The sequence below is a fragment of the Cnephaeus nilssonii genome (assembly GCF_951640355.1).
Source record: "Cnephaeus nilssonii genome assembly, chromosome: 6".
Lineage (NCBI taxonomy): Eukaryota > Metazoa > Chordata > Mammalia > Chiroptera > Vespertilionidae > Cnephaeus > Cnephaeus nilssonii.
In genome coordinates, this window is record NC_137077.1 from 35,887,595 (window position 1) to 35,900,164 (window position 12,570).

General features: G+C 44.9%; 1 protein-coding gene across 1 annotated transcript in view; it reads left to right on the forward strand.

The window, feature by feature from the left end:
* Positions 1–235: 235 nt before the first annotated feature.
* The window catches only part of FAR2 (fatty acyl-CoA reductase 2), a 139,951-nt gene continuing 127,616 nt past the window's right edge, over positions 236–12,570 (forward strand). Inside the window, exon 1 of the mRNA XM_079775601.1 lies at positions 236–371. The gene's annotated coding sequence lies outside the window, so the exon portion shown is untranslated. The remainder of the gene's footprint in view (positions 372–12,570) is intronic.

Here is a 12,570-nt window from a genome sequence, read left to right on the forward strand (position 1 = left end):
TTTCCCCTCACCCCCCGATTAAAAAACGAGGGGGGGGGCGGGAACCCGTGGAGTAATAGTGGATCTGCCTGGTGCTGAATGAATGGAGGCTCAGGGCGGGATGGAGCGAGCGGCCCCTGCCCTCGACTGCCCGGCCCCCGCCAGCCCGCGCCCCCCTCCGGCCCGGGGCTGAGGCTGCCGCGCGGCGGGGAAGGTGGGGGGAGGGTGGCTTCCTCCGCTCCACACCCAGTCTCCCGCCGGATATATAGTGTCACGTTCAAGAGCCGAGAGACAGGAGCTGTTTCCTTGCGGCGGGAGCACTTCCCGTAGCCCTGGGGAAGGACCGGATTCAAGGAGCCCTAGTTGAACCCCACCCCGCGCCGGAGGAGCAGGTATTCCAGAGTCTGCAGCCCCGCGGCTGGCAGAGCCCGCGCCCGGGAAGGCAGAGCGCGGGCTGGGCTGGGCTGGGCTGGGCAGGGTGGGCGCGGGGCCGGGCGGGAGCACCCAAGCGTTTTCCAAGGCTGTGCGCGCTGGAGCGCCCCGCCGCACCCCGCCTGCAGCCAGCGGTTAGGGCGCCCGCATATTCGCCCAAGTGGGGTACGCAGGGGCGGGAACCGCGGATCGCGAGGGTTACAGTGGGGTGCTGCTGCCGGGCAGCCCGGGACCGAGGGAGAGAGGCGTCCGGCTGGGCTCGCCCAGGCCTCCTTGGCCCGCGGGCTGTTCCTAGAAAGAGCGCGCCGACTCCCCGGCCACGTGCGGCGCGGCGCCGCCCCGGCTGCCCTCCCTGCGCTCCCCGCTTCCCATTTCCCGACCCGACATCGCGGCCTCGCCCCCCTTAACCCCACCCGGGGCTGCGAGCGTCCAGACCCTCCCATTCGGGTCTGGCTGGACACGGTCTGGGGCGCCGGGGCGGAGTCTGTCCTGGTTGAAAGTTTGGACCTCTCCCTGTGGCCTGGGCGGCGTCTTGGAGGGAGCAGGGGAGCGAGGACTAGAAGACTCCAGCTGGAGTCCATGGCTTGGGGGAGGCAAGTCAGATTACCCGCAGGCAATGCCATTCCATTAAGAGACATAATGACCACCTGAATCCTAGAAACCATAGGAAGGCCAGCCTCCTACTCTTTCAGCTGTGGGGATAGGTAAATTAGGAGCACTTATTTTTCCATGAGTGAGTTTCCTGGTGTGAGCAACCGAGGTTCTCGCTGGAACCCAAGAACTTCGAATCTCTGTGCCCCGTAAAGTGCCCCGTTGTGCCACGCGCAAGAACAGAGTGACCAGGACACAAATGGGTGGTGCTTTTTCTGCGTGCGAGAGGCTGCATCTAGACAAGTTTGACACTGTGCAAATGGAAATTTGAGGATTACGCCGTGGATTCAATTACCCATCTCTCTCTCCCCATTTCTATGAGTTGGACATTTGGCTGAAGAGCATTTTTAGTCTAAAAGTGCAAAGGAACTGAATACAATTGGAATGCCGCCCCTCACTGCAGGAGCAGGCTTTTCAGCAAAATCCACATGTAGGGATATTTGTGTGTAGCACCCCCAAGAGATGACCACCACTCCTCTGCTTTTTCTGAGGGCGCCTCCTGCACCTGCTTTATTAACAATCCTACCTTACTCCAGTTCCTAACATTGGGTTATAGTTATCAGTACAACGGATATAAGTAAGCATGAGTTGGCAGGTCTTCCGGTGATACATTTCACCTTTCTTAATAGAGGGAATGTGGAATCTAATTACAGAAGATGGAGAACCTTCCTTGAAAGGGGTGAAAATAAATAAAATAGCTCGTGTTTAGGTAGTACTTGGAGGTTTGTAAAGAATGGGCGCATCTTGAATATCTCACCATTTGCTTTCCTATATTTTGAAGATGCATCCTCGAGCATCTGTCTTTCTGGCAACAGCTGGGCAGCCTTAACAATTTTTTGTTTTGTGTTCATCCCCATGCATTCATGAAAACTCACTCATTCACAAACGGTCTCCTGAAGGATTGTGCTCAGGGCCCACCAGCATGCTGGTCCCACCAATGTATTGTGACATGCTGGGCTCTGTGGGAACATTTGCTGCTCTCGAAGATGCACTCTTAACACTTTATTGTGTTAACAGACCACTTTGAAAATCTGACAATAGCCCTAGCCAGTTTGGCTCAGTGGATAGAGCGTGGGCCTGCAGACTGAAGGGTCCCAGGTTCGATTTCGGTCAAGGGCACATGCCCGGGTTGCGGGCTCGATCCCCAGTGGGGAGGCGTGCAGGAGGCAGCCAATCAATGATTCTCTCTCATCATTGATTTTCTATCTCTCTCTGCCTCTTCCTTCCTCTCTGAAATCAATAAAAATATTTTTTAAAAATTTAAAAAGAAAATCTGACAATAGCTATGGAATATAAGAAACAATCATACACACTAACACAGAATTCTGCCTAAAATTTCAGGAGTTCACAGTCTCCTTGATACCCAGCCACCCAAATGTTAGCCATCCAGAGACCCCAGGCAGCCCCAGCTTCAGGGAAACACGGCCCTGTACTTGGAAGGGCCCCCATGTCCTGCTGTTACCTTCAGCTGTCTTAAGAACTTTCAAACAAGGAGCCCCAAATTTTCATTGTACACTAGACCAAGCATGTCAAACTTGCGGCCCGCATGTGGCCTACAACGAATATTTTTGCAGCCCAGCCAATATAATGATATGTAAGAAAACATTAATTTTATCATTGCTCTTATTCTATTTTCTACTATACTTTTTGAAATAAACCTACATTTCTATTAAAATTGAAGCTTGGTTTTTATTTTGTTGTTTTCTTTTTTGTGGCCCACATAGACTTAAACCTTGTTTATTTGGTCTTTGAGTTTGACATGCTTGGACTAGACCCTGCAAATTCTTTAGCCAGTCCTGACCCCAGGTTAACAGCCCTATTCTGAGCAACAGCATTATCTCATAGCAATTCCTCAGGGGAATTCTCCAACACGAGTTATCAGCTGCATACTTACCTCAGTGAGCCCTCTGTGGCAAGTTTCCTCTCTGACAAAATAGCAGACAATAGCTTCTACTCTTCATCTTAAAGGGTTGTTGTGAAGACACACTAGGTAAAAAGAGGAAGTAATTGTGAAAATGTCTACTTACCTGGAATAGATCTATGCTAACAAAGATAGTATTACAGGCTTTACTTTTCTGCTCCATTTTTAGAAGTAAGTTGAGGAAGGTTGGCTTAGTACATTAAAAGGGTTGCAGATCCTTTATAACCCTTATATTTTGGTGGTGGGGGGAGTAGCTAAGGTGTTCAGTTTTTTTAAAATATTCCTTAAGTATCACTATTTGGATATGATTAGAAATGGCAACTCGAAGTACAGAATAACTTCTTGGATCTCAAAGACACTTTCTGAATTAAGTTGATGTTTGGATCTAATTCATCCAAATATTGAGTCAATGATTGAATTTTTTTGAGGATGTAATCCTCTGTTTCATTTAAGTTTTAAAAATCCATATTTTCAAAATCTTGAACAAGTCACTTTTTTATATGTTCTAGGAGACACCTAGCAATATAAAACACACCTATTCCCTTATCGCGTTATCTTCACCTCCTGTAACGCTGGGGAGGAAATGAGACACTGGCAAGTCCTCTGTCTCACACTCCCCTTAATTACTTCTCCTGACCTCAGAGCTTATCTTTATACCAGCCTTTATTCCCAGCATAATGGCAACGCACTCACAAGGGCAGAGGAAGAAAAGAGAGTGAAAGGAAATGGGTCAAACTCCCACATCAAAGTCTTATAATGGGGGCACCAGAGGGGTTGGGTGGAGACTCCTTCTCTCATGCAGCTGCCCTGTTCAGGGGCACACTGTATACTTTAGGATATGAAGTACCAAGTTCTGTACTTGATAGACTTACGACATCATTGGCAAGACAAAATGTGTAAATAAGAGGTGCTAATAATAGCAGATAAGTTGTTACAAGGCATTATAAGATTTGGCACAAAATGAATGGTACAGAAAATAAGTGCAATGAGTTCCCAAGGAGAGAATAAAATAAACTGAGATGATCAGTGAAGCTTAAGCGGAGAGTTACATGAGATGTCTCTTTAAGTTCTGCTTCTCATAGAGATGAATGAGTAGGTCTTCTAGGTGATAGATAGGTATGCAAAACATGAAAATCTGGATGGGACTAAATTTCACGTTAAGAAAAAGCAGGAACTTAAAACCATGAGAGAACGTTCCACTGGCTAAATTCATTCATATCCTATATCAGTGATGGGCAACCTTTTGAGCTTGGTGTGTCAAACTTTGCCAAAAAACTGAGCATAACTCGGGTAGTGTGTCACTTTGAGGAAAAAACTAACTCCAAGACTCTAGTCGCAAATGTTTCATCCTCAGGAGCAGCAAATGTTTCATCCTCAGCATGCGGCCGCGTGTCATCAGAAATGGCTATGCGTGTCAGTGCTGACACGCATGTCATAGGTTCGCCATCACTGTATATAATAAAGATGTAATATGCAAATAGTCGTTACGCCGTGAAGCATAACAACCGACCACTTAACGACCAGATCACAGATCAGCAGGAGGGTGGGGCAGCGAGCTACAAGCAGGCGGTGGAGAGCTACAGGAGGGGGCAGAGCAGCAAGCTATGAAGGGGGCAGGGGAGCAGGGGGAGCTACTGGAGGGTGGCAGCGAGCTACTGGTGAGCTACTGGCACACGGATTCGTGCTCAGGGCTACTAGTAAGTAAATAATTATTAAGCCCATTCTGTGACCAGACAGTGCCAATTTCACAGCATATAGTGTTAAACAAAGCAGATGTGCTCCCCATTCTTTTGGAACTTAGAGACATTTAAAAAATAAACATAAAATAACAAATGGTTGGAAGTAGTATGGATAACAGAGTGCTATGAAGAAAAAGACACAGGGGCTGACTCAGATGTGATGCTCTTTAAATTGATATTTGAAAGAAGCATATGAGTTAACTTGGCAAAAAAGAATTTGGGGAAAATCCATCTGGGCAGAGGAAATAGCCAATGGGAGGGCTTCAAGGAGAAGAAGAGGCCAAAAGTGTTCAAGGGACAGCAGGCACCTGTGGCTGGAGTTTGGTGAAGGTTTTGCTGAGAGGCAGGCTATGGGTACGGGAAGGTAGGTAAAAGCCTGATTACGCAAACCTTCACAGATCTTGATAAGAATTTTGAATTGTATTTTCGTGGGGAGCCTTTGTAGACTTTGAAGCCAGAGATCACCTAATTTATATTTTAAGATCTTTATGAGAACCGTGAGAGAATGGACAGAGTGGCCGTGACAGTGCTGGCAGGGCAAATGGAGGGGAGAGGACAGAGAGATGCATTTGGAAACTAAAATTGGTAGAACTTGGTGACAGCGAGGATGTGAGAGGTGAGGGAGGCAGGAAGAAGTGTGAGGACAAATTTCTTCAATAGATACTGCTGAGTGTTTATAATTTAAAACAATAGGCTCACATGTGTATGATTTAGAGTTGCATATAAAGAACCGAAAAATGAAATGAAACCTGCTAACCCTACTTAGTACCTCTAGGAAGTAGGCCAGGCTGTTGGGTGGAGGTGAAGGTGAGAAAGAGGAGGGAGGAGGCTTTTGTTTTTCAGACTGTCACTTGCACTGTTGGGCTCCCTGGGAGGTAGAGCACCCTGAGTCCTCCATCCTAAGGGTTTTAAGGGAAGGTCCCAGGAGATCTCAATAGACTATTCAACAGTTTTCCAGGTGTGTGCTTTCAGGGTTGTGGTCTCCGCTGATTGATTAGCTGGCACCAGGGCAGGGTAATTATGCAATGCATCTGGTCCTGAGGTCAGCCATGGGGTCACTGGTCTGGTTTTCATGCTTTTCTCGACCTGGAGCTGAAATACAACTTCCCATCCTAATTCAGAGACCTACCTTTAAAAAAAGAATGTGTTTCAGGTGAGATCATTCAATAGGTATTTATTATTATTATTATTATTAAACACCTGTATCAAGCAAAGAATATTATGTGGCCAACAATCTGATTAAGTAGACAGTGAAGAAATTAATTACCAGACACTAAGAATAGCATTTGTTTATTGTTATCATGGTTTATTTAACAAGTCTTAGATAATTTTGTATACTTATCTTTTCCAGTCCAGCAAAATGATTTCTAAGCTGCAATTGACAATAGGTGTCCCCTATGGCTTTTGGGCTATTCTCTTGTATTTAATGCATTTTAACTTCCCAGGCTCCTCCAGAAATGGCCCCACACCATTGGAGCACGGAGTTGAGGGGGTGGGGAAGCAAGGGCTCTTCCCTGTGACTCCCTGTAGAAAAGGCAGAAACACGCCCTCTCCTACCCACTTTTTTCATCCTTCCACCTCAGCTGAGCAGTTGTTGGGTCAGTAACATTGGCTGGTGAATAACAGGATGACCACGGGAGGCAAGAATAATATTTCCTCAGCCAAGAAATGAGAAAAAGTCATTGTGAAAATGCTCCACATTGTAGAAAAATAGGGCTTTATTTAGCAAGGGTCAGTGAGAGGACACATTCTACAAACCCCAGGTAGTCTTGAAAACAGTATAATTGGAAATTAGGAAGAACACTAAGTTATGTGTCTGGTCCCAACATACTTGAAAGCACTTACGTACTTCAAGCAGACTTAGATCTACCAATGCACACTATTGTCAAGAAACTGGAGGAATCTGCCCAGCTGGGTGTAACAGTTCAGTGTGTGCATATATTGAAGGCTTTTGCTTGCTACTTTGAAGAAAGGACATTTATACTGTAAGATGTCCAGATAGTAGCAGCATAGTCTTATCTAGTAATGAAAGCATCTTAAAGATGGACAGTCATCTATCTATATAATAGAGGAATATGCAAATTAGCCGGGATGCCGTAATGTCACAACCGAACAGCAGGGACCTGAGGCTGCATGGCACCTGGCTGGGGCTAGGGACCTCAGGTTGTGCCCCCACCCCGTGGGGCTTGACAGGGGACCTCAGGCCATGTCCCCAGCCTGGCGTCGGGCTGAGGGACCTGAGGCTGCACCCCCCCGCCCCGCCCGGAGGGGCTTGACGGGGGTGGGGCCGGCCGGATCTGGGTCTCTTGCATTATCGAAGCACATGCAGGTGGTGGGTGGGGACTTGACTCTTGGTCCCGCGGCGTGCTCCAGACTCTGAGAGGAGGGATATTTTCATATACATTTTACTAATTTTGTTTAATCTCTGATACTTCTATTATAGAGAAAGGGCAAATAGCAATATTAAAATATTTCCTCTAATTAATTCCCTTTTAATGTGCATGAATTTTGTGCACCAGGCCACTGGTCATTTAATAAAAATAGGCCCATTCAACAAAAACTTAAGAGAATTTGTTCACTTAATTCCACTTGAAACAGAAATGTGAGTAAGATACCCTGATAAATATTAATGAAATCAACTTTATGTCTGTCTATGTGGGTTTTCTTGTTTGTTCGTTTGTTTGTTTCTATTACACTATAACTGTTGTCTCATTATGAATTGAATCTCATTCCTATTGTGTGTTTATACAAGATCTTCAGGACATATCTGCCCTCAAGATAAGTGTGTAATCTAAAAGTTGGACACTTGTTCTAACAAAAGGCTTCAAGAGTATTAAAAGCCAGTTACAAACTATTCTCAAAGCTGCAGGAATCTTAGATGGTTGAAAAGAGTTCATTTCTTTCATCCAAATGAGCAGTTTCCTTTTTTCTCAGCATCTTGTACTTGTCAAAACTTTCTCCTTTGTAGAACTAAGACATTACCTCTTCCTTTCCATCTACAATTTTGGTCTAGTCCTGCCTGAAGCAATGGTTATGCAAATTGCAGGGAGAGCATGCTGATCACAGGATTACACTATAGGTAAATTAGGTTTTGATTTCTTTAGGGACAGAGTGCAACTTGCTCGAATTAGACTTTCCTGAACTCCTAGTCAACTATATGTTGGCACACATCACACCAACTTATCCACTGTGCATAGTGGTGACTACAAATTGCTTTGCTTTAATTACATATGTTCATATTCTACATTGTAGAATGTCTGAGTCCCTTATCTATATTTGGTCCCCTAATTTTATAGAAAGGAAAAGCCAGTCCCAAAGACATAAAGTAACTTGTCACACTTAATGTCATACTTAATGGATGAGTAGACTAGTATCCAAATCTTATTACTTCAATCTCATGACCATCCCATTCATTATTTTATTTTATTTCATTTTACTTTATTTTACTTTTAGACAGAGTGGAAGGTGGGGAGGAGGGGAAGGGAAAGAAAGAGAGAGGGAGAGAGAGGGAGCAATAAGGGTATGATGGGAAATGGAGTTCACATAAAATATTAAAAAGTCCACAGGGAAGAGAATGAAAATTCTTCCCAAGGAGACAATGTCCTCCTTTATTCACAAGGCCTGAGGATACATCAGCCTGTGCGCCTCTCCTCTTAGTTACTCACTTTCCCCAAACCTGGCTATGGAGTGGGTTCCATCCCCTTTTCTTTCTGCCCGGAAAGACAGACCCACAATCTCTTTGTGTTTTAAGTAATTAACTACTAATCACTGTGGGAAAAGATATAGGGGAAGAGCGAAAACAACCAATGTGGGAAAGTTGCTAAGTTTCTAGAATACCTGTGAGTCCTGGCATAGAGCCAGTAGTTAGTTGCTGCCTTCCTCTGAGATGACAAGTGGAAATCCCATTTTCTTTAGCCATTCATCTTTATTTCTAGAAGAAAGAGCAAAAAGCCAATCCTCTGCCTTAAAAATCCTTACCCATCATCTTACATCTGGATGACTTTGACATTTGTCTGATGAGAGGATTTATAGCTTTCAGCAGATTCTCAAAGAGGCCATGAAGGAAGCAAGATCGAACCTTTGGAACAATCGAGTTACTCATTCCCCCTCTTTGAAATACTCCAGACCTAAGCCACTGCCAGGTCAGGAATGAGCCCCTTGTAAGGATTCCTCACAGGGCCCAGAGAACTGTTTGGGAGGCTTAGGTTTCCATATTCCATCTTCATTTTGTCACATGATTCAGAGCACTATATTGTTCCAAAACAGGAAAAGGATCATGTCCTTGTCTCTGCATAACCTTCCATTGCTCCCCATTCCTTAGAGCAGTTTTGCCAAGTGTGTGAGTTGCTAGATGAGGGGTGTGTGTGTGTGTGTGTGTGTGTGTGTATGCACACGTGCACGCGTGTGCACGTGGAAGGGGTCCCTAGTGCATAGGCGCCTTTTAACATCACCTTCCCTTCCTGCTCTGCTCTCTGGCTCGGTGTCTATAGACAAGATACTTAACCTTTTGGGCTGCTTGGACTGCTGTAAAAAATACCTCAAACTGAGTGGTTTCAATAACAGAAACCCATTGTCTCACAAACCTGAAGACTAGAAATCCAAAATCGAGGCATCAGCAGGGTTGGTTCCTTCTGAGGGTTGTGAGGGAAGGATCTGCTCCAGGCCTTCTTGCCTTGTAGATGGCCATCTTCTCCTGTGTCTTTATATCATCTTCTCTCTATGCATGTCTATGTCTCTGTCTGGATTTCCTCTTTTATACTAGTCATTGTGGATTAGGGGCCCACCCTAATCCAGTGTGGCCTCTTCTTAGCTAGTCACATGTACAACAACTTATTTCCAAATAAGATCACATGCTGAGATGGTGTGGTTTAGGCCTTCGATATATGAGTTTGAGCAGGGGGCACAATTCAACCCCTAACGCTCAGGAAACTAGTACCTGACCTAATACTTGTCTCCTCCTTACCACAATGGAATGTGGTGATGAAACTTTATCTACTAAGTATTTTTGTGTTAAGACAATTCATCAAGAGTTTTTTTCTCCATGTGACTTTTATTATTTTTATGAGATACATGTGGAAAGTGAATAGATTGTAAATGCAGTAAGTGAAAAGTGTTTAAGTTTCTTTCAGATTCCAGCTTCCAGATCAAATAAACAAAATATCTGAGTGCTCCATAAACTCCCATCCAGTCACTACCTGTTTACCCCCAAAGTAACTGCTATTCTGACTTCTACGCCATAGAGAAGCTGGATTCAAACCTAGATTAGCATTGCCAGTTTTTAGAGTTTATGTAAAGGAATTCATATAGTATGCTTTCTTTGGTGTCTGGATTCTTCCTTAACATTATGTTGGTGAGATTCACCCAAATTGTGTAAATTTGTAGATTATTCATTCTCGCTGCTATACAGTGCTCCATACTGTGAATATACCACACTTAATCCCTTTGTTTCTATTAGGGGATTCTGAGGAACAGCGCTACTAGGAACATTCCTATGAAGGTCTTTGTTAAACACATGTACACATTTTGCTGGGTATGCCTAAGCATTGAATTGCTTTATATAGACAGAGCTTCAATGAAATCTGCCAAATAGTTTTCCAAAGTGGTTGTATAATTTATACTCCCAGAAGCAGTAGTAAGAGATCCCCTTGTTTCAGATCCTTATCAACACTTCTTGTTTTCTCTTCTCATTTTAGCCATTTTGGTGGGAGAATTATTGTATGGCATTGTGGTCTTGTTTATATTTTTTTGATGACTGACAAGATTGAGCACCTTTTTATTTTATTTTATTTTTGGTCACTTGGATATCTTGTCTTGAGAAGTGCCCAAGTATTTATCCATTTTTCTGTTGTCTTTTTCATAATGATTTGTGAATATGCTTTATGTATTCTAGATATAGTTCCTTTGTTGGATATCTGTCTTCTCCCAAGTATGGCTTTCCTCTTCAGTCTGTTAATTTTTTCTTTTGATGAACATTTTAATAGAGTCCAATTTATTAGTATTATTCTTCTGTGGTTAGTGCTCTTTTGCCTACTTGAGGTTAGAAGATGTTCTTTTCTAAAGAGTTCATTATTTTACCTTTCATACTAAGATCTATCTATCTGGAATTAATTCTTTATATGATGTGAGAACTAAAAATTCATCTTTCCATTTGGAAATCCAATTGACTCAGCACCATCTGTCCTATATAATAAAAGAGAAACATGCAAATTGACTGTACCCTGCTACGACCACCAGCCAATCAGAGCGAGTATGCAAATTAACCCAACAAATATGGCGGTGGCCATGGAGCTGGAGCGAGCAGGAGGCTTGGGTTGCCCCTGATGATGGAGGAAGCCAAGCTTCCCGCCCACCCTGGCCAGCCCTGGCCTCCGCTCAAGGCTACAAAGTTTCAATTATAGAAGATAAATAAATCCCAGATACCTGCTTCCCGCTGGCCCTGGCCTCCACTCAAGGAAGCGCTGAAAATAAAGAAAAGAATAAAAGGAGGGGCTGGGAGCTTGAGTTGCCAGGGGGCATGGCCAGCCTGCAAACAGCCATTAGCCCCTCACCCAGGCTGGCCAGGCACCCCAGCGGGACCCCCCCACCCTGAAGGGGCTGTGGCCAGCCTGCAAACAGCCATCAGCCCCTCACCCAGGCTGGCCAGGCACCCCAGCAGGGACTTCTCCACCTCCCCATGCCCTTGAGGGGTAATCGGGGCCAGCAGCCACCTCTCGTATCTGCTACCAGCGACTGCCCCGATTGCCCCTGAGGACTTCTCCACCTCCCCCTGCTCCTGAGGGGTGATTGGGGCAGCAGCTGCCGCTCACACCCGCTGACTGCGCCGGCTCTGCTCGCACCAGCTGCTGGCACCGACCCCAGTCACTCTGTGCCATCAACGAGTGTGAGCAGAGCCGGTGCTGTCAGTGCATGGGAACAGTGGCGATGGGAGCAGGGCTGCCCACAGTGAGGGGACCAGGGGCCGTAGCAGGAGGAGCCATGTGGGGGTGCGGAGGATGGGCCGAGACCCGCCCCTGTGCCCACCATAGCCTAGCGGCCCACAGTTCCTTTCAAGGTGCACAAATTCGTGCACTGGGCCCCTAGTTTATTATAATTCTGCATGTGATTTTAAACAGTACCAGTCTGAACATCTCAGGACTGACAAATTTAGGAATGAAGTCACTTGAAAATCTACCTCACTGAAGCCCTCTGTGACTATGAATACTTTAGGACCCTCTGTGTTAAGATCAAAGTACTTATTTGACCTGCTTGTAAGGATTTAATTTCTGGTCTAATAAATTAGGTAAAATAAAATAAATTAGTTTATTTCACACTCAAATATCCAAGTATAAAATTTAAAATAATTTGGGTCTGAGATACAGTGACTATGGATGAAAAAAAAAAGTGTCAAGAGTGATAAGTTGATGACCAAACGTTTAGGGAACAACAATAAAAGGGCTTATCTTTCCCCATTGTACTTACAACTAAATGTCTCCCTAGTTTCCCTGACTCACTTGAGGTTGGAAGGTGGCTGGAATAAGGAGAAATCGAAGGCGCAGGCGAATTAGTTAGATAGCCTTTCAACACATGGTTATTTAGTGATTATGGTCAGGCATTACGTCAAATTCTGTGACTATTAAGAATAGTAAAACAGTCACTTCTCTTAAGGTGTCTGTGGAGAGAACAGACCAATAAACAGTCATTTACATATAATGTGATATTTAATGGGGGCTCTGAGGGTCTGGCAGATCAGACTTCCAACTCCTCCCAGAGTGGAGGGAGAATCGGAACTACTTCCCAAAGGTGTGCAGTCTGAGCTTTGCTGACTCAAAGGGAATATGGCTGGGTGGTCTAGAGCATGGTTTTTGGAAC